General features: G+C 38.7%; 1 protein-coding gene and 1 pseudogene across 2 annotated transcripts in view; both read left to right on the forward strand.

Moving 5' to 3' along the window:
- Positions 1–18,450, forward strand: part of LOC116641383 — a 23,169-nt pseudogene extending 4,719 nt beyond the window's left edge.
- Positions 1–18,653, forward strand: part of NRDC (nardilysin convertase) — a 107,727-nt gene that overhangs the window by 11,515 nt on the left and 77,559 nt on the right. The gene's annotated exons all lie outside the window — the stretch shown is intronic.

Here is an 18,653-nt window from a genome sequence, read left to right on the forward strand (position 1 = left end):
GGGAGGGCTCAACTATATGGTTGGACCAGAATTTAACTGTTTTCAGAAGGGTTGGAAGTAGATTGTAGTTTGAAAAGTTAACTTCGTCCTTTGGAGAGGTGTTTAGAGAGATTTTATATTTTTATTACTAAAACTAACAGTAATCTTGCTTCTCCTAATAATAATAATAACTGGTATTTGTTGAGTGCTTACTATGTACTAGGCCCTGTTCTAAGGAGTTTATGTAGATTACCTCATTTAATCTTTACAGTAACCCTATTAGGTAGTGCTCTTATTACATGATAGCCTGAAATGCTGTTCTGTGAAAACACATTCTGAGCAGGTACCGAGCACTGATTAGTGTAAATGGGTGTTCTGTCATTTGGTTCCTTCTAAGCGTACTTCTTACCATGACAGACAAGCTCCAAGCCCCTCAATTTTTGGTTTCTTTCTAGCTTTATCTTCTGTTGTGCTGTTTTGTACTCTTTTTCTTGGCACATGCTGTACTCTGGTCACGTTTGCCTTGTGAGTTGAAGCATTACCTCCTTTGCGAATCCTTTTATGTATGTATGTATGTAATCTCTGTGATCAAGAGTTACATGCTGTACTGACTGAGCCAGCCAGGTGCCCCTTGTGAATCCTTTCTCTTACTTCAGTCTTCCCCTCCCACATGTGAGTTATTTACTCCTTTATGTATCCCTGTAGCAATTTTTTTCAAGCTGTTTTATATTTTTTATAAGTTCAATTTATCTTTCCCCCTTATTCTGAAATTTTTGTACGGAGAGACTTTGTCACTTTGAGTCTTTGCATGCCTTTTCTTCTGTTAACTAGTAAGTCACATATCTGTACCTCTAAGACCCGTCGCTCCATTTGTGCACTAGCTCCCATCCCCTTTATTGATACTATCCATCAATTATTCCAGCAATTTTCCCCCTTCCACTTGGCATCATCAGTTTCCCCCCTTTTACTGGGTCATTTCCATGAGTACACAAATATGTTGTAATTGTTCGTCTTCAGGGAAAAGATATTTCTTTATTCCACATCCCCTCTGAGTTACACCCTTCCAGCTACTCAAGTTTCTTGGTTTTCTTTTTTTTTTTTAAGATTTTATTTATTTGACAGAGAGAGACACAGCGAGAGAGGGAACACGAGCAGGGGGAGTGGGAGAGGGAGAAGCAGGCTTCCCGCTGAGCAGGGAGCCCGATGCGGGGCTCGATCCCAGGACCCTGGGATCATGACCTGGGCCGAAGACAGACGCTTAACGACTGAGCCACCCAGACGCCCCAAGTTTCTTGGTTTTCTTTATAGCAAAGCTTGTTATAAGAATTGTCTATACTTGGGCACTGGGTGGCTCAGTCGGTTGAGCCTCCAGCTCTTGGTTTTGGCTCAGGTCATGATCTCATGGGTTGTGGGATCCAGTGGGGCTTCATGCTCTGTAAGGGGTCTGCTTGAAGGTTCTCTCCCTCTGCCACTCCCCCCACTCACACATGCACATGTGTGCGCTTGATCTCTCTCATAAATAAATAAATCTTAAAAAAAAGAATTGTCTATACTTGAAATTTGCAGTTCACTTATTCCCATTCTTTTTTTCTTTTTGAGACTGTCCATTTTAATTTGTAATTTTTTTCATTTAATATATGATTTCTATCTTTCATTGCCATTAATATGTTCCACAGCATCATTAAAAAATTTTTTTTATTAATGTATAGTTGACACATTATTTCTTGAACTCAGGGTGGTCTTTTCTCATTTATTGCTATATCCAAATAGCTGTTTTCAAGATCACCAATATCCTTTACAGTTGGTTAGTTCTCAAGTTCTTATCTTACTTGGCCTTTCAGTATCATATGACATAGTTAATCATTCTTTTCTTCTGGAAATGCTTTTTGCAAATGGCTCCCGGGTCAATCAGTACTGTTCTACTTCTCTTTCTGCCTCATTTGAAGATTCCTCCTTATCTCCTTGACCTCTAAATTTTGGAGTGCTGAGGCCTCAGTCCTCGGACCTCTTCTTTTCCCTGTTTTCCTTTGCTCTCTGTGTTATCTCATTCAGTTTCATTGGCTTTAAATAGCACCCTATATAAAGTAACAATTTTGCTCAGGTTCCCAATCCCTATACTCTTTTTTTTATTTATTTTTTTTTATTTTTTTATTTTTTTATTTTTTTATTTTTTATTTTTTATTTTTTTTAAAGATTTTATTTATTTGACAGAGAGAGACACAGCGAGAGAGGGAACACAAGCAGGGGGAGTGGGAGAGGGAGAAGCAGGCTTCCCATGGAGCAGGGAGCCCGATGCGGGGCTCGATCCCAGGACCCCGGGATCATGACCTGAGCCGAAGGCAGACGCTCAACGACTGAGCCACCCAGGCGCCCCGTTTTTTTTTTTTTTTTTAAGATTTTTTTTTTTTATACATGAGAGACAGAGAGAGAGGCAGAGGCAGAGGGAGAAGCAGGCTCCCTCCTCAGGGAGCCCCACGCAGGACTCCATCCCAGGACCCCGGGATCATGACCTGAGCCAAAGGCAGATGCCTAACCATCAGAGCCACCCAGGCACCCCCTATACTGTTTCTTACAGTTATGTTTCTTCATAGCACTTATTGCCATTTGATATACTATATATTTACTGGTTTGTGAGAACAAGGAGTTTGTTTTGTTCACTGCTGTATCCCCAGTGCCTAGATTAGTGCCTGTCTCATATTCTTGCTTCCATCTCTTGACTCCTTCATCCTTTTCTCCTCTGGTCTGATTGTTATATAAAGATACATTCTTCAGTCTTTTTTTTTTTTTAATCATTTTATTTCTCGCTTTTGTTTCAGAAATTTATTTGTTAGAGAGCACAAGCCAGGGGGAGAGGCAGAGGGAGAAGCAGGCTCCCTGCTGAGGCCAGGGAGCCCGATTCGGGGCTCAATCCCAGAACCCTGGGATCATGACCCAAGCCAAAGGCAGACCCTTAACCAACTGAGCCACCCAGGTGCCCCTAAAAAAATTTTTTTAGGAAATAAAACCATACCCATACAGTTGAAATTCTTTATAACTGCTCCTCCCATTTCATTTCCTACCCTCTTTTTCCAGTATTAATCACTATCTAAATTAGATATATAAATGTATACCATTCCTATGCTTATTTTATACTTTTTATCATATGCATTTATCTGTAAACAGTGTATATTGTTTTAAGACATATAAATAGAAATTGTAATATTAGATATCTCAGAACCTTTTTTTTTTTTTTTTTGGTTTAACATTGCTTTTGAGATTTGTCAGTGCTAATAAGTATAATACTCTGTTAAATGCTGTTTAGTAATATCTTGTATGAATACATCATAATTTATCTGTTTTCCTATTATTGGTCATTTAGATTATTCCCATTTTTTAAAAGATTTTATTTATTTATTCATAAGAGACAGAGAGAGAGGCAGAGGGAGGAGCAGGCACCCCGCTGAGCACGGAGCCCGATGCGGGACTCGATCCCAGGACCCCAGGATCATGACCTAAGCCGAAGGCAGATGCTTAACCATCTAAGCCACCCAGGCGCCCTATTCCCAATTTTCTGTTATTTTTTTATGATTATGCCACCATTTATCTTTTCTCTGATTGTTGGACATTTAACTGTTCCCAGTATTCAGTGAACATTTTATTTTTTTTGAAGATTTTATTTTATTTATTTTTTTTTTTTTTGACTTTTTTTTTTAATATTTTATTTATTTATTTGACAGAGAGAGAGAGAACACAAGCAGGGGGAGCAGCAGGCAGAGGGAGAGGGAAAGCAGGCTCCCTGCTGAGCAGAGAGCCCGATGCGGGGCTTGATCCCAGGACCCTGGGATCATGACCTGAGCCGAAGGCAGACGCGCTTAACCAACTGAGCCACCCAGGCGCCCCTTTTTGAAGATTTTATTTATTTATTTGAGAGAGAGAGAACGAGAGACAGAGAGCATGAGAGGGAGGAGGGTCAGAGGGAGAAGCAGACTCCCCGCCGAGCAGGGAGCCCGATGTGGGACTCGATCCCGGGACTCCAGGACCATGACCTGAGCCGAAGGCAGTCGCTTAACCAACTGAGCCACCCAGGCGCCCTCAGTGAACATTTTATACATGACTCCTTGGGCACACATTTGAGAGTTTATCTATATACCTATAAGTGAAACAACTCATTTTTAACTAGATATTGCCAAAGTACTCTTCTAATTGGCTGTACTATTTTACATTTATGCCAATAGAGCATTAGGGTTCCTCCTCCTGTATCTTTCTACCAACTCTTGATATTGTTAGATTTAAAAAAAATTTGATTCTCATTTTTTTTTTTTTAGAGAGAGAGAGAGCAAGCGTGTGAGCACGTGAGTGGAGGGGGAGGGGCAAAGGGATAGAGAGAATCTTAAGTGGGCTCCATTCCCTGTGCAGAGCGCAGCACAGGGCTCAGTCTCATGAGCCTGGGATCATGACCTGAGCAGAAATCAAGAGTCAGATGCTTAACCAACTGAGCCACCCAGGTGTCCCTATTTTTCTCTTCTAAAAAGTCTTTTTGTTTGTGTTTTCTCTTATTACTAATAAGATCAAGCATTATTTCGTGTTTTCTGGTCATTTGAATTTCTCCTTTTATGAACTGCCCATTTTAGGGGGAGGTGTTCTTTCTTTTCCTCTTTAAAATTGACTTGTAAGACTTCTTTATATATTTTGAATCCTTTATTGGTTATATGAATCGCAGATATATTCTCTAAGTCTATATAGCTTTTCTTCACCCTTTGTTTATAAAGTCTCAAAATTTAATCAGATTTTTTCATCTTTGTGTTTTGTGCTTTTTTTTCATCTGATTTATTTTCTTCTAGAAGTTTTACAGTTTTGCTTTTTATATTTGGGTATGGATCTAATTTTATTACTGTTGTATAAATACATACAACCAGTTTCCAAGCACACCTTTTGAACTCTGCATCCCACAAGTCTCCAAATGTTTTCTGTAAAGGCCTATATAACAAACATTTTAGGCTTTATCAGTCAAGAGGCAAAATTAAAGGTATTATGTAGGTACTTCTAAAGGAAGAGAACAAATTTCTGCAATTTTTTTAGATTTCTGCAAATTTTAAATAAAATTTTTATTAAGTTCAAGATATAGTAATAGTACTTTAAAAAAAAGATTTATCTATTTATTTATTTGAGAGAGACAGAGAAAACAAGCAGGGAGGAGGGGTAGAGGAGGAGAGAGAGAGAGAGAGAGAGAAGCAGACTCCCTGCTGAGCAGAGAGCCTGATGTGGGGCTTAATCCCAGGACCTGGAGATTATGACCTGAGTTGAAGGCAGACGCTTAACTGACTGAGTCACCCAGGCGCCTGTAATAGTACTTTTTTAATAATACAGATCAACTAGTGAGAAGACTGGAATTCTTTTTATTGGGATAACATTTGGGGGGGGGGTTCATGGTGTTTCTCATTATCAAAGTCGATTGCAACTGTTCATCTGTTAATACTGATTTGTAATGAGACTTTACTTATTTCATCTTTGAAAATGTGTTTTCATCCTGACAGGTCCTGCCAAATACTGTTATCAGTCCATTGAGTGTTTGCTTTTAATTTAGCATATTCATTGCTTGGAAAGCATTTATAGAATTCCGTTAGATTCTTGTGATATTTTTGCCCTTTTGCATGTCGTTACATTGTAGATTAATCACTTCTGATTGAAAATTAGGTGGAAACTCCTCAATTAGATGGAGTCTTTGCACAGTTAAAAGGACTTTGAAATACGGAAATTTCCTTTGTGCTTGTACCAAGATCTGAAAAACATTGCTGGAACTATAGTTTGCTTGGAAAACATAACTGTTGGAAATTTGTGTTGAAATGGAGATATGGCTTCTTGTTTTAACTTTTGACAGCACAGGAAGTGTATAAAGCAGCTTGCCATTATGGGTGATTCAGATAACATTAGTTGTTGTTGAAATGACTTTACCATAAGATGTTTTGCATAAGTGCTATTTTGTAATTTTGGGTTGAGTTCATTAAGAAACACTATGGAGCCTTCAGCAAAAGCTGATTTCCAAAGCCATTTGGTGTTTGACAGTAGTTGTTGAAGGCTGTTCTTTTTCAGAAAAATTTCAATCTTGTCCTGAACTCAATTGCAATAAAGTGTTTCCATTGCTAAGCCATCAAACCTCTCTATAGTAAGGTAATTCAAGATATTCAGCTTCTGTTTCTGAAAAAAAAATTCACAGAACTGATCATTGTAAAGTCTACAAGAGTAAATGACACTACTATCTCACTAATACATGATAGATTCAAATATTTTCTGTAAAGTGCTGCTGATGAATAAGACAATGAATAATCATAGGCTTTGAAACACCTCACAAAGGGTAAATTTTTCCAACTAAACCTTTTTTTCTGCTCCATTACAAATTTTTACCAACAGTGGTGGTAATATGTATTAGATTCCACTTCCAGTTGTAGTACATTCATGTTTTCTCAACCTCTTTGAAAATATTCTTGTAGGGGCGCCTGGGTGGCTTAGTCAGTTAAGTGTCTGCCTTCAGCTCAGGTCATGTTCTCAGGGTCCTGGGATCAAGCCCCGCATTGGGCTCTCTGCTCAGTGGCGAGTCAGCTTCTCCCTCTGGCTCTGCAATCTCTTGCTTTTACTCTCTCTCAAAGAAATAAATAAAATCTATTTTTTTTTTTTTTTTTTTAAAGATTTTATTTATTTATTTGAGAGAGAGAGAGAATGAGAGACAGAGAGCATGAGAGGGAGGAGGGTCGGAGGGAGAAGCAGACTCCCTGTCAAGCAGGGAGCCCGATGCGGGACTCGATCCTGGGACTCCAGGATCATGACCTGAGCCGAAGGCAGTCGCTTAACCAACTGAGCCACCCAGGCGCCCCAGAAATAAATAAAATCTAAAAAAAAAAGAAAGAAAGAAAGAAAATATTGCTTCCCAGCCCCTGGCAGCTAACATTCTACTTTCTTTCTTTCTTTCTTTTTTTTTTTTTTTAAAGATTTTATTTATTAGAGAGAGACATTGAGAGAGGAAACACAAATGGGAGTGGGAGAGGGAGAAGCAGGCTTCCTGCTGAGAAGGAAGCCTGATGTGGGCCTCTGGGATCATGACCTGAGCCGAAGGCAGACGCTTAACGACTGAGCCACCCAGGTGCCCCTATCATTCTGCTTTCTTTCAGTGAATATGACTGCTCTAGGTAACTCATGTAGGTGAAATCATACAATATTTGTCCTTTTGTATCTGGCTTACATCATTTAGCATATCTTCAGAATTCATCCATGTTGTAGCATATGTCAGAATTAATTTCTTTCTCTCTCTCTCTCTTTCTTTCTTTCTTTCAGATTTTATTTGTCAGAGAAAGAGAGAGAGAGCACAAGCAGGGGTAGTGGCAGGCAGAGGGAGAAGCAGGCTCCCTACTGAGCAGGGAGCCCAATGCAGGTCTCGATCCCAGGACCCTGGGATCATGACCTGAGTCGAAGGTGCTTAACCAACTGAGCCACCCAGGGGTCCTGATTTTTCCTTCCTTTTTAAAGCTGAATAATATTCCATTGTATGTATATACCACATTTTGTTTATCCATTCATCTGTTGATAGACATTGGGTTGTTTGCACCTTTTAGCTATAATGAATAATGCTGCTATGAACATTGATTTACAAATCCTATTTGAGTCCTTGCTTTAAATTCATTTGGATATATATCCAGAAATGGTATTGCTCAACCATTTGCATTCTCCTAGTATATTAATATTGCTGTGTAACAATCTACCTCACAATTTAAGTAACTCAAAGCAACAATGATTTATTATTTCTTAAAATTCTATGGGATAACTAGGTACTTTTTGTGCCTGGGGTCACTTGTGTGACTGCATTCATTTGGTGGGTTGGCTGGAGCTAGAGTACCTAAGATGGCATCACTCACATGTTTGGGCCTTGGTGAGGACAACAAGAAAGTGGGCCTTCTCTCTGCTCACAATCTCTCCTTATTCAGTGTGGCTTGTATTACTTTAGGTGACAGCTGAGTCCCAAGAAAATAAAGGCAGAAGCTGCAAGACATCTTGAGGCCTAGACTCCAGGACTCACACATCAATTTCACCACAATGTATAGGGCAAAATGTACAAACCTAGCCTAGATTCAAGGGGTTGAGAGAAATAGTCTCTAAGTCTTGTGGGAAGATTAGTCAGGTTAATAATTGGGGCCATTATTAAAATGATCAGTCACACCTAATAACCTCACAGCTGTTCCGTAGCAAAGGAACCTTGAGAAATGGGGAAGGACTGCCATTTAGGGAGCCAAATGTACTTCTGGTGAGTCTTAAATGGGGTGGCTTGGTATTATGTTTTAACAAGTAAGGAGACGTGGGTTTTTTGAGCTTGGTTATTTGCAGGAACTATGTTGTACCATGCAGGGTTTTTTGTTTTTTGTTTTTAACTGTTGTATGGTTAGCTTTATTTTTATTTATTTTTATTTTATTTAATTAATTGATTTATTTGACAGAGAGAGAGGGACAGCGAGAGAGGGAACACGAGCAGGGGCAGAGGGAGAGGGAGAAGCGGGCTTCCCGCCGAGCAGGGAGCCCGATGCGGGGCTCGATCCCAGGACCCTGAGATCATGACCTGAGCCGAAAGCAGACGCTTAACGACTGAGCCACCCAGGCGCCCCAGTATGGTTAGCTTTAAACTGACACAGCTTGGGCAAGAAGGCCTTAGTTGACTCAGGCAGGTCATATCAGCTTTAGTATGTGGGCTGTTTTAACTTGAGAGTTGCAGCTGGCCTAGAATTATAGGCAAAGCGCTAAACAGGGATTTGATTTTTTTATTTTTTTTAATTTTTATTTATTTTATTTTTTATTTTTTTAAGGAGAACAGATTTTTAAAAATTTATGTTATGTTAATCACCATACATCATTAGTTTTTAATGTAGTGTTCCATGATTCCTTGTTTGCGTATAACACCCAGTGCTCCATTCAGTACTTGCCCTCTTTAGTACCTGTCACCAGGCTGACCCATCCCCCCACCCCCAATTTTTTTTTTTTTTAAGATTTTACCCATTTATTTGACAGAGAGAGCATAAGTAGGCAGAGCGGCAGGCAGAGGGAGAAGCAGACTCCCCGCTGAGCAGGGAGCCTGACGCGGGGCTCTATCCCAGGAACCCGGGATCATGACCTGAGCCGAAGGCAGACACTTAACCGACTGAGCCACCCAGGCGCCCCGGGATTTGATTTTTTAAAGCTTTTTTGGGCATAACAATACTTAATGCTTTTATTGATTTCTTGAGCCAGGCCTGCAGTTTTAAATGCAAAGATGTCTAAAATTCCAAATGTGCTGTAGAGTAATTAATGACTAAGGCACTAGACTTAAATTGTTAATTCCATATCTAGACAGTGCTAAATCTCTTTAGGTTAAAAGAGGGTACTTGGGAGGGCTTACTTTGTAACTATGTAACTTGTCATCACCCTCCCCATCTCCACCATGTGGTCTCAAGTATTTTTGGATTTAAATATGTGAGCTCTTAACTGGTAATTTTAGTGACTGAAAGTAGATTTCTTCATAAAAAGTTAGCTTGTTAAGGAACAAATAAAAATGCATGGGTGGATACTTTATTATAGAGAGAATAATACAATACTCTTGATTCTTGGACATGGTTTGAAAAATCTGCTTTGGTCTTCCATGTCAGTACAGGAGCAATGGGAGAATGAAACCAAATAAAGGAAGACAGAGTGAATAAGCTAGAGGAAGAGAAGTCTTCTTAGAGAAAGAGCGACATCTTATATACATATAAATATTTGAGGCTACATGGTTTGGGGGTAAGTAATGACAAGTTATGTAATTACAAAGTTAGCACCCCAAGTATCCTCTTTTGACCTAAAATGATTTAGCACTATCTATCTAGGCCTAGAAATAGCAGTTTAAGGCTGGAAGCTGTGTCACTGTGTTCTCACTATATATGAAAATGAGGTCTTGAAGGCTATATAGTATGCTATGTTATGGCTGGCTATAGGATAATTTATTTGCGCATTCATCTATCTGTGGCCATTTGGGTGATGTCCAGTTTTTCTCTATCAAACGTTGCTTCAGTGAACACTCTTAACATATCCGTGAGATACAACAATATTGAAATTAGGCCAATTAATAACTCTACAATGACCTCTAAGTGTACAAGTTAAAGGAAGAGTCCTTTGTCTCTCACTTTAAACCAAAAGTTAGAAACAATTTTAGTGAGGAAGGCATGTCAAAAGCTGAGATAGACTGAAAGCTAGACTAAGAGCCAGTTAGCCAAGTTGTGAATGCGATTAAAAGTACTACTTAGTGAATACACAAATGAAAGGATGATAAGAAAGCAAAACAGCCTAATATGGAGAAGGTTTGAGTATTCTGGATAGAATATTACTTCCTTAAATCAAAGCCTAATCTAGAACAAGGCCCTAACTCTCTTCAATTTTATAAAGGCTGAGAGAGGTGAGGAAGTTGCGAAAGAAAATTTTGAAGTTAGCAGAGGTTGGTTTATGAGGTTTAAAGAAAGAAGCTGTCTCCATAAGATAAAAGTGCAAGGTGAAGGGGCGCCTGGTGGCTCAGTTGGTTAAATGTCTACCTTCTACTCAGGTCATGGTCCCAGGGTCCTGTGATTGAGCCCTGTGTCGTCGTCCACGCTCCCTGCCCAGCAGGGGAGTCTGCTTCTCTCTCTCCTTCTGCCTCTCTCTGCTCATGCTCTCTCTTTTGCTCACTCTCTTTCAAACAAATACATACATACATACATACATACCTTAAAAAAGCAAAAAGTACAAGGTGAACCAGCAAGATGTAGAAGCTGCAGCAAGTTATCCAGAAGATCCAGTTTAGATAATTAAGGAGGGTGGCTACACTAAACAGATTTTCGGTGTAAATGAAACAGCTTTCTATTGGAAGAAGATGCTATCTAGGACTTTCATAGCTATAGAGGAGGAGTCAGTGCCTGGCTTCAAAGGACAGGCTGATTCATGCTAGGAGCTAATGGTAGCTCATGATGACTCTAAATTGAGGCCAGTTCTCAGTTACCATTCTGAAAATCCTAGGTCCCTTAAGAATTATGCTTAATCTACTCTGCTTCTGCTCTATAAATGGAACAACAAAGCCTGGATGATAGCACATCTATTTACAACATGGCTTACTGAATTTTTAAGCCTACTGTTGAGACTTACTGCTTAGAAAAAAAAAAAGATTTTTAAAAATATTACTGCTCATTGGCAATGCATTTGGTCACCCAAGAGCTCTGATGGAGATGTACAATGAGATGAATGTTGTTTTCATGCCCACCAACACAGCATCATCTATTCTGCAGCCCATGTATCAAGGAGTAATTTTGACTTGTTGTAAGTCTTACGATTTAACAGATTTTGTAAGGCTATAGCTGCCATAGATAGTGATTCCTCTGATGGATCTGGGCAAAGTAAATTGAAAACCTTCTGGAAAGGATTCACCATTCTAGATGTCATTGAGAACATTTGTGATTCATGGGAAGAGGTCAAACTGTCTGCAAATACATGAGCAGGAGTTTGGAAGAAGTTGATTCCAACTCTCATGGATGACTTTGAGGGGTTTAAGATTTCTGTAGAGGAAGGAACTGCAGATGGGTGGAAGGAGGAAGAGAACTAGAAGTGGAGCCTGAAGATGGGACTGCATTGCTGCTACCTCATGATAAAACTTGAATGGCTGAGGAGTTGCTTTTTATGGATGAACAAAGAAAGTGGTTTCTTGAGATAGATTGTACTCCTGGTGAAGATGCTATGAAGATTGCTGAAAGGACAACAAAGGATTTAGAATATTATATAAACCCAGTTGATAAAGCAGCATCAGGGTTTGAGAAGATTAATTTTGAGAGAAATTCTGTGGATAAAATGCTATCAAAGAACATTGCATGCTATAGAGAAATCATTTGTGAAAGGAAGAGTCAGTTGATGCAGAGGCAACTTCATTGTTGTCTTATTTTAAGAAATTGCCTCAGCCAGCCCATCCTTCAGCAACCACTACCATCATCAGGCAGAAACTGTGGACATTGAAGCAAGACTTTCCACCAGCAAAAAGATTACGACTCACTGAAACCTTGGGTGATGATTAGCATTTTTAGCAATAAAGTACTTTTAAATTAAGGTATGTATTTTTTTTTTTTTTTTTTTTTTTTTAGATATAATGCTCTCGCACACTTAATAGATGACAATATATGGTAAACATTAAGTTATATACACAGGGAAACCAAAAAGTTCATTTGACTCGCTTTACTGTAATATTTGTTTTGTTGTAGCAGTCTGGAACTGAACCTGCAGCATCTTTGAGATATGCCTGTATACAGTTTGCTCTTTGATTTTGTTTATGATGGTTTGTTTTAGAAAAGTTTTAAATTAGAGTACAGTGAAATCTTTCCATTTTTTTTCCTTTATAAACTTCTGGATTTTGTGTTTTGTTGAGGACAGATTTTTCTTCACCCCAATATTATAACAAGATTTCCTCTTAAATACTTAAAAAATACTTTTAGAACTTTTTTCTTTTAGCTCTATAATCTCTCTGAAATTTATGTGTTGAGTGTAAGGAGGTAGATAAGTTTTTTTCCCTCAAATGAATTGCCTGTTTTTTTAGCATCATTAATGAATTATAAATGGTGTTGCAACAGTATTATAAACACTGCTGTTTCTAGAATGTCCTTTCATTGATCTGTAAGTGTTCCTATACCAATATACTGTTTGAATTCAGTTGATTTAAAAATTTATATTTTTAGGGGTGCCTGGGGGGCTCAGTCGTTAAACGTCTGCCTTCGGGTTAGGTCATGATCCTGGGATCCTGGGATCGAGCCCCACATCAGGCTCCCTGCTTGGCGGGAAGCCTCCTTCTCCCTTTTCCACTACCCCTGCTTGTGTTCCCTCTCTTGCTGTCTCTCTCTCTGTCAAATGAATAAATAAATAAAATCTTTAAAAAAATTTAAAAAAATAAAAATTTATATTATTATAATTGGTAAGGACATTTCCCCTCATTGTTTTCCATTTTCAAAATGTTCTTGCCATTTATGTGACTCTTCTCCACATGAATTTTGGAATCAGTGTGTATGTCATGATCCACAAAAAATCTTGTTGGTTTTTTTTTTTTTTATTGGAATCGTCTTGAATTTAGAGACTCATTTGGGGGAGGAATTTATATCTTTACAATATTGGGTCGTCCCATTCAACAGTATGGTATGACTAGTCAGGTCTTCTATTTTCTTCTGCAGTTTTCTAGTTTTCCTTATGTTGATTGTGTTGAGTAGTAGTGAAAAGAATGGGTTCTAGTGCCATGCTACTTGGGTTCAGTCTCTGCCAAGCTTGGGCAAATGAAAAACCCTTTTTGTGTTTCAGTTTCCTCATCCATGAAATGGGAGTAATAATAACTAATTAGGGTTATTGTGAGGATGGAATTAAGACATGTTGAGACATGTAAGTTAACACATTTAGTATGTTAGCTAACGTTAAGTATATATTTAGGTATTTTATAGTTTCTGTTGTTTTTGTGAATAGGGTCTCATATTTAAATCTCATTTTAGGGCACCTGGGTGGCTCAGTTGGTTAAGCAACTGCCTTCAGCTCAGGTCATGATCCTGGGGTCCCAGGATCGAGTCCTGCATCGGGCTCCCTGCTCAGCAGGGAGTCTGCTTCTCGCTCTGACCCTCCCGCCTTTCATGTGCTCTCTCTCTCATTCTCTCTCCCTCAAATAAATAAATAAAATATTTCTTTAAATTGGTTATCTTTGGTATATAGGAAAGTTCATGATCTTTTTGTTCATGTTTTGTTTTTCTAAATTCTCGTATTCCCTAGGTAATCATATATTTTACAATGAATTGTTTTAGCTTTCAATATATTTGCCTTATTTATTTATTTATATTTTGGATCATTTTTCATTGACTAGGACTTCCAATACAATGTTGAATAGAAGTGATGATAAAGGACATTTTTTTTCATGACTCTTTAAGTGGCTTTGATGTTGATTTATGAAAGTTAACCCTCTATAAAGCTAAGGGCTTTGTGTGTTTGTTCTTATTTTGTTAACTAGTGGGTTTTGAATTTTTATTAAATTACTTTTATTATACAAATAATAAATTAACATATTTTTATTACAAAAGTTTGGAAAAGTACAGAAATTATGGAGTATAGGGAAATTATAAAGCATGGAAGTTCTTTTGTATGCTGCTCTACTTTTATTCCTCTCTTTCTGTATATAACTGTTATATTTGGTTTCCATCCTTTTAATTCTTTTGTGATACCTTCATATACATTTAATGTGTACATGTGTACACATACTTTTATTTAGTTTTATAAAACTAGGAGTTAGATTTTCATTTAGCAGATATTAAGTACCAATCATGTATCAGGCATTAACCTTCTTTTGTTCATTCAACAAACATTTCTTAAATGTTTCCGAAGTGCCAAACAATGTCTCTGGTGCTGTGGTATATCTGTGAAGAAAAAGAATAGCTCTGCCCTCAGAGCTGATATTCTAAAGGTGCAGACAAGAGAAAGGAAGGGAAGGAGGAAGGAAGGAAGGAGCCAAGTGTTGATAAATGGTGTAAAAAAGTTAAAGCAGGATAAGAGAGGAGAGAGGTTGGGGTGCTGTTTTATTTATTTTATTATTTTAAAAAATATCTACTTTTTAAAAAGATGTATTTATTTTAGAGAGAGAGCGCATGTAAGCAGAGGGAGGAGCACAGGGAAGAGAGAGAGCAAGAAAGAGAGAGAGAATCTCAAGCCGACTCCGTGCTGAGCACAGAGCCTGACGCAGGGCTCAATCCCACGACCCTGAGACCATGACCTGAGCCAAAAGCAAGAGTTGGATGCTTAACCAACTGAACCACCCAGGCTCCCTAAAAATTTCTGATCTGCTAACAGTGTCCTTTTCTATTTTGAGTCTGTCATGATTTTATTCTCAAACAAAATCAAAACAAAATATAACCACAAAATTTTTTTGTTATTTACATGTGATTTTTGGTATGAAAGTAGATAAATCCATATGTTCAGTCTTTCGTCTTAAGCCAGAGGCTCCTTTCCTTGTCTTTCTTTGCACATTATTCTTCCCAGTTTCTGCTAGCCTGACTTTTTTTTTTCTTTTTTTAATTGAATAAATTTGCCATGTAACATTGTGTAAGTTTAAGGTGTAAGGCATGTTACTTTGATATATTTATATATTGAAATATTGCTGATATAGTGATGTTTATCACATTACATAATTATAGTAGAGTATTGTCTGTATTCATTATATTGTGCATAAAATCTCTATGACTTGTTCACTGTTCATTATAAGTTTGTACCCTTAAACACCATTCCTCTTAACTCCCACCCCATCCCATCCCCTGGCAACCACCATTTTATTCTCTTTTTTACAGGTTTAACTTCTTTAGATACGACATATAAATAATACCCTACAGAACTTGTTTTTCTCTGACTTATCTCACTTAGCATAATGTGCTCAAGGTCTATCCATTTTGTCCTTTCTCATGGCTAAATAATATTCCATTGTATATATATTGCCACATTTACTTTATCCATTCATTCATCCATTGTTGGGCATTTGGGTTGTTTCCATATCCTGGCTTTTATGAATAATACTGGAATAAGCATGGGTGTGCATATTTCTTGTCGAATTCCTGTTTATATTTCCTTTGGGTATATACCCAGAGATAGAAATGCTGGATCACATGGTAGATCTATTTTAAATTTTTTGAGGAATCTCCACATTGTTTTTCATAGTAGTTGGACCAATTTACATTCCTACCAACAATGTTTAAGGGTTTTCATTTTCACCAGCACCTGTTGTCTCTTGTCTTCTTGATGATAGCAATTCTAACAGGTGTGAGGTAATACCTTATTGTGGTTTGGATTTGTATTTCCTGGATAACTATGATGTTGAGCATCTTTTCATTTGTCTGTTGGCCATTTTGATATTCTCTTTGGAAAAGTGTCTATTTAGTTCTGCCCATTTTTTAATTGAATTGTTTTTGTTGTTATTAAGTTGACTGTGTTCTTTATATATTTTGGATATTAACTCCTTATCCAATATATGGTTTGTAAAAATTTTCTCCTGTTCTGTAGGTTGTCTTTTCATATTGTTATTTCTTTTTTTTTTTTTTTTTAAGATTTTATTTATTTATTTGACAGAGAGAGAGACAGTGAGAGAGGGAACACAAGCAGGGGGAGTGGGAGAGGGAGAAGCAGGCCTCCCGCTGAGCAGGGAGCCCGATGTGGGGCTCGATCCCAGGACCCTGGGATCATGACCTGAGCCAAAGGCAGCCGCTTAACCGACTGAGCCACCCAGGCGCCCCTCATATTGTTATTTCTTGGGCTGTACAGATGCTTTTGGGTTTGATGTAGTTCCATTTGTTTTTTTGCTCTTTTTTTTTTTTAAGATTTTATTTATTTGAGAGAGAGAACATGCAAGGAGGGGAGGTGCAGAGGGAGAAGGAGAAGCAGACTCTTTGCTGAGTAGGGAGCCTGACATGGGGCTTGATTCTAGGACCCTGGGATCATGACTTGAGCCGAAGGCAGACGCTTAACTGACTGAGCCACCAGGTACCCCTCTAATTTCTTTCTTTCTTTTTTTTTTTTTTAAGATTTTATTTATTTATTTGACAGAGAGAGACACAGTGAGAGAGGGAACACAAGCAGGGGGAGTGGGAGAGGGAGAAGCAGGCTCCCCACTGAGCAGGGAGCCTGATGTGGGGCTTGATCCCAGGATTCTGGGATCATGACCTGAGCCGAAGGCAGACGTCTAACGACTGAGCCACCCAGGCGCCCCCCCCCCCAATTTCTTAATACATGTCTTCATTGCTATAAACTGTACTCTCAGAATTGCTTTTGCTGTGTCCCACAATATTTGATATGTTATATTTCCATTTTCATTTGTGTTGGGATATCTTTTTTCTCTTTTGATTTTTCCTTTGACCTAATTGTTTAGATGTGTCTTTTTTAGTTTCCACATATTTGTAGATCTTTTCACTTTCCTTTTGTTGTCGATGACTAGTTTCATACTATTGTGGTCAGAGAAGATACTTGGTATGATTGCAGTCTTAAATTTGCTAAGATTTGTTTTGTAGCCTATCATATGATCTATCCTGGAGAATGTTCTGTGTGCACTTGAGAAGAATGTGTATTCTGCTGCTGTTGGATTGAATGTTCTGTATGTCTATTGAGTACATTTAAAAAAAAATTTTTTTTTATTTGTGAGAGAGAGAGAGCACAAGCAGGGAGAGCAGCAGGGAGAGGGAGAAGCAGCCTCCCCACCAAGCAAGAGCCTGATGTGGGGCTCGATCCCAGGACCCCGGGATCATGACCTGAGCCGAAGGCAGACACTTAACTGACTGAGCTACCCAGACACCCCAGTACATTTGTTCTTAAGTGTGGTTTAATTTCAGTATTTCCTGTTGATTTTCCCTCTGGACGATCTACCGATTGCTGATAGTGGGGTATTGAATTCTCCTATAATTATTGTATTGTTGTCTATTTTTCCCTTAAGATTTGTTATTATTTGCTTGATATATTTTGTTGCTTGAGTGTTGGCAGCGCACATGTTTATGATTGTTATATCTTCTTGATGAACTGACACCTTTATCATTATATAATGACTTTATTTTGAAGTCTGTTTTGTCTGATGAAAGTATGGCTATGCCTGCCTTCTTTTGGTTTCACTTTGAACCTATGTGGGGTTTTTTCGTTTGTTTGTTTTTAACCTATGTGTGTCTTTAATGCTGAACTGAGTCTCCTGTAGGCAGCATATAGTCAGGTCTTGTTTTTTTTTTTATCCATTCAGCCACTCTGTGCCTTTTGATTGGTGAGTTTAATCCATTACCTTTAGGGGGGTTATTGATATGTAAGGATACACTACTGTCATCTTTTTTTGCCTTCTGGTTATTTTGTTTCTCCATTGTTTCCTTTTCCTTCTGCTTATGTCTACCTTTGTAAGTTGGTGGTTTTCCATGGTGATTTGTTCAGTCTCTCCTTTTTTTTATGTTTGTATCTCTGCCATAGATTTTTGCTTTGTGGTTATCATGAGGTTTACATAAAACATTTCATAGATAGGGCAGGAGGAGTGGCAGTGGCCAGGCAGCCCAGCTTCAAGAAAGATTTCTGCCCCTGTGGCTGCAGGCACCTGGTGCACACCTGCCCCATCACGATACTCAAGAGGAAGGTCAGCTCCACTGAGGGGGTGGCAAAGGAGGAACCCAAGAGGAGGTCATCAAGGTTGTCAGTTAAACCTGCTCCTGCAGAAGTGGAAACGAAGCCAAAAAAGGCAACAGGAAAGGATAAATCTTTAGACAAAAAAGTGCAAAGGGGAGAAGGGGGGAGCAAAGGGAAAACAGGCTGAAGTGGCTAACCAAAAAATGAAGACTTATCTGCAGAAAAATGGAGAAACTGAAAATGAGGAGAGTCCAGCCTCGGATGAAGCAGGAGAAAAAAGCCAAGTCTGATTGATATCATATACCATGTCTTATCAGTGGTCCCTGTCTCCCTTCTCGTACAATCCAGGGGAATATATATTTTTTTAAGATTTATTTATTTTAGAGAGAGAGAGAACATGTGCACATGCAAGTCGGGGGAGTGGCAGAGGGAGAGAATCTTCAAGCAGACTCCGCACCTAGCAAGGAGCCTGTTTTGGGGGGAGGGGGGCTGGGTCTCCTAACCCATGAGATCATGACCTCAGCCAAACCAAAGAGTTGGAAGCTCAA

Source organism: Phoca vitulina, unplaced genomic scaffold (assembly GCF_004348235.1).
Source record: "Phoca vitulina isolate PV1807 unplaced genomic scaffold, GSC_HSeal_1.0 scaffold2, whole genome shotgun sequence".
NCBI classification, from domain to species: domain Eukaryota; kingdom Metazoa; phylum Chordata; class Mammalia; order Carnivora; family Phocidae; genus Phoca; species Phoca vitulina.